The sequence below is a fragment of the Lepidochelys kempii genome, chromosome 1 (genome assembly GCF_965140285.1).
Source record: "Lepidochelys kempii isolate rLepKem1 chromosome 1, rLepKem1.hap1, whole genome shotgun sequence".
NCBI lineage: Eukaryota > Metazoa > Chordata > Testudines > Cheloniidae > Lepidochelys > Lepidochelys kempii.
The window spans coordinates 167,865,769-167,870,018 of NC_136380.1; positions in this window are offsets into that span (position 1 = coordinate 167,865,769).

Sequence of the window (4,250 nt, forward strand, 5' to 3'; positions counted from 1 at the left end):
CATGGTGTGAGCAGGCATTACCCTGCCCCATTTCTCCAGAGCTCTGCTTAGCTGTTAGGGAAGAAGCTCCCCCTCCTGGGCTGAGGCTGGCAGGCAGCTCCAGGATGCTGCCTCCTGGGTCCTAGTGCCTGTCCCAGTTGTCTATGTGTGCTGAGTCCTGTTTCTGGACAACTAGTGAGTGCCGATGGGGGAAAGAGGCAGTACCAGAGTGGCAGGGTGGGAAACTTACACTGAACCTGCACCCACACTATCCAGCTCCAGCCAGAAGTATTGCCCCTCCCATGTATAAGGAATGAATTCTCACACATTTGTAGGAAAAACCAACATCCCATTCTGGATACCAGTATTTCAACTTTTATAGTACCTGCCACTGAGGGGCTTCAGATTTATGATGCACAACACAGTGTTGTTGGTTTCTCTATCCTCTCTCCCTCAAGGATTTTAAATTCACTTCTTAGCAGGCTGTGATAGACTGGCTGAATAGGCTAAAGGCAGGTTCTATCCATTTGCTGATTCTCTAGCAGTTCAATCCATCATAAAAGTACCTTGCATCTGGTTTCATTCCAGAAACTTAAAGCTAAATAAACCTGAAGTTAGTCCTCATTTTTCTGCCCCAACTCACACTAACTTCTTTCCCAAGTGGAAAATGTTGGGTAAGTGTGTAATGTGAGTGATTTAAGAAGGGAATGAGAACACAGGCCAATTCCTGCTGAGAGTTACACCTGTGTAGCCTTATAGACTTCAGGGAGAACATTTTTGCACAAGAATAGATTTTGGTTCCTTCTGCTTTTTCACACTTGGTATAAGCAGAATCTTATTCACTTTCTTCCCCTAAACTCTGAGCACTTTAAGGAAAACAAAGGTCTGCTTGATTTACACATGCAAACAAAACAGGAAGCTCTCCCTTCATTCTACCCCAGCCTTAAACAACAGACATAACAAGGGTGTCACTATAGCAGCTTTGGTTGGACTGTTCTTTTGAAAGATCCTTAATGATTCTTTTAAAGATGCTGATGTTCAATGAAGCCTTTTTGTGTGTGTGTGGGGCACAGAACACAACAGGGAATAGATCTGTTTTGTTAGCTCCTGGTCATTCAAAAGCTGAAAGGCTTTAAATTAAGTTTGTTCAATGTTTGTATAGCAATTTTGAAGAGTCAACCTCATACAGAAGTGCTAAATATTATGACTGGGCAACCAGCTAAAGATCGGTCACTTCTAGCAGTTACCTATTTCTTACAGAAAGCTTAAAACAAACAAATGCACACCCTGGGGGGCTGGTGCATACAGAACTCATGCTTAAAAAAAAATCTCATGTCAGAGCTACTGATCACACATTCCAGAACAGATAATACTTAGTCCTGCCATGAGTACAGGGGACCAGATTAGATGACCTCTCAAGGTCCCTTCCAATTCTGTGATTCTAATTGTGGAAGAGCTTGGTGACAGAATGGCCTGATGTGGTGAATCACCAGAGATTAACTACACAAACTGGGTATTATCCCCCAAGTAATACTTGTTTTCAATTTGAAAACAGTAATTCATTGTCCTCAGCCAGTGCAACACTGGGAGACACTTTTCAGAGCAAGACAGCCTAAACTACAATGCCACCCAATGTAATTTTCCCACTACTACTTCCTCTACTGCAGTGGATTTTACACCCGAGTGGTTTTTTTTTTTTTTTTACATAAAAGCTAGCTGGTTGGCTGCCTCCCAGACTGCAGGCAGAGTGAGATGGTGTAGAGGCCACAGCTTAGGGGAAACCGCTGTAGGGCTCAGCTTTGTACTGTGCCATCCAGAGAGCTGGGGTAGAAGCACAAGCCTGAAAGAGGTGAGCAGGATGGGGAATGTTGCAGTGTTCATCCCCATACAGATGAGCACTCCACTACCTAGGAGGAAGGAGGCCTAAGAGAAGGACAGCGTAGCATCCCTCATGCTACCTCTGACTCAGAAGTATCTGTTTAAAGAATTGAGTGCAGCCAGAGTAGAACAAACTTGTTACATATTTAATTTTATATAAATAGTGAATTTTATATAAAATTAAATATGTATGTAGATAAATGTTTGACTTCATGATTTTTTGCAATATGTAATTTGTACTTAGACCCTTCCCCTCTCTCCCATTAGCCTTAGTCCCCCTCATAATTGTAATCCAGCCCTGGGTGGCAGGACCTGGTGGAAGCCCTCCAACCCCAGGTATGGCAAGGGCCCAGTAATGGATTTGCTGGAGGGAGCTGGTGAAAGCCTCCTGGGTAATTATGGAATAAACATGGGGTTACCTGCACTGTACATTGTTATCTGCCAGGTAGTCCCAGTCCTCTAATAATAAAGTTGCAGCCTAATTAAACCCAATCAAATGGCTCCTGTCCTCCTTTCAGCATAGCCAGACAAGCAATGTGTTTTTGTGCTGGTTGTTTTACTTGCTGTTAATTTTAGATATGGGCTGACTACCTTTAACTTTCACATTAATTTTGCTATGAAACTGAACATATACAGGGGTGGAGATATTATATGAGGTAGCTGGCCAAGAACCTTCCTCTTAAAATGAAAAGGCTCTCTTCCCTAGAAAGACACAATCAAGGCTTCATGTTAAGTATTTCTGTGGTACAGGCCTAGTAGTCTTTCTGCATTCTCTACTGAAGAAGGCAGACCCTAACCCTACTTGCTCTGTATACAAATCTATTAAGAAATTAAGGTACATGGTTGTGGTACATAAAATCTCAACAACACTTTTTCCACACATTGCTCTTTGTTTGAAAAACTTGAGGGGTGAATAGGTCAAACAATAGGGCCATAGCCCCTATTCTGTGATCTATCCAAAAGAGCATCTATATACTCAAGTGTCAAGGAAGCGTACAAGCTTTTGGCCCACACTGCTGTAGTCAATAAGGTATCCTAGTTAAACGTGTAGGGCATTGGCTTGGGAGTTAACCCTTTATTATATTCCCTGCCCAATTACAAGCCTGTTGTGTGACCTTCACTTTTCTGTGCCTGTATTTCCCCTCACACCCTGTCTAGATTCTCGGCATAGGTACTATCTACTTACAATATATTTGTACCACACCTGGCACACTAGGATGCTGATCTCAGAACATTTACAGTAGATATTTAATCCTTTTCTGCTCCTTAGCTCCTTTGATGCTGTGCTCTGCTGAACATTGCAAAGTTCAGTTCTATGTCCATTCCATCTTCAGGCTCAGACTGCTATCAATAGTAACTGACATCAGATAAAAGTCAAGTGAACACATTTTACAGAATCCACTATAGAGTGAATAGATGACAAAAATTTTTGTTCATTCAAACCTGAGCTGAGATTAAAGTTTATCCATTGCATTATTACTAAATTAGCTTGACCAGTTTTTCTGAACAGTATACGATCCACAGTCGAAGTGAGAAGTGATATTCTATAAGCAGTAGATTCTATCCTAATAAAAAAAAGTCTGAGTTTTAAGGTACAGCTTGACCATGCAAACTGCCTTTATGAAGATTATGCAGCGTACTTGTACCCATCTCAGACCCAACACATTAGAGAAACAAGGTGAGTCAGGCAATATCTTTTATTGGACCAACTTCTGTTGGTGAGGGAGACAAGCTTCTGAGCCACCCAGAGCTCTTCTTCAGGTCTGGGAAAAGTACTCCCAGAGCAGAGGTGGGCAAACTATGGCCCATGGGACCATCATGCCTGGCTCTCGAGTCCCCAGCTCCTCCCTGTCCCCTCTTCCCCACAGCCTCAACTCGCTGTGCCGCCCGCGCTGTGGCGGAGGGGCTGCAAGTTCTTGCTGCTTTAAGCTGCATGGTAGGTGTGGGAGTCCCAAAGGGGTCTGTCAGGGGGCGGAGGTGCGGGTGGGTCAGGGGATGTGGAACAGGGTGGGGTTGGATAGGCACGGGGGGGGGGTCGCTCAGGGGACAAGTAGCAGGGGGGGTTGGATGGGTCGAGGGTTCTGAGGGGGGCAGTCAGGCGGTAGGAAGTGGGAGGGGGCAGATGGGGCAGGGGCCAGGCTGTTTGGGGAGGCACAGCCTTCCCTATCTGGCCCTCCAGACAGTTTCGCAACTCTAGTGTGGCCCTCAGGCCAAAAAAGTTTGCCCACCTTTGTCCCAGAGTCACAGCAAAATGCAAGGTGGAAGAAATAGTTCAGCATGAGTAGTTGGCACACACTGTAAGAGACCTGGCAAGGTAGGGTACCATATGCTCTGAAGAAGAGTTCTGTGTGGCTTGAAAGCTTGCCTTTCACCAACAGAAGTTGGTCCAATAA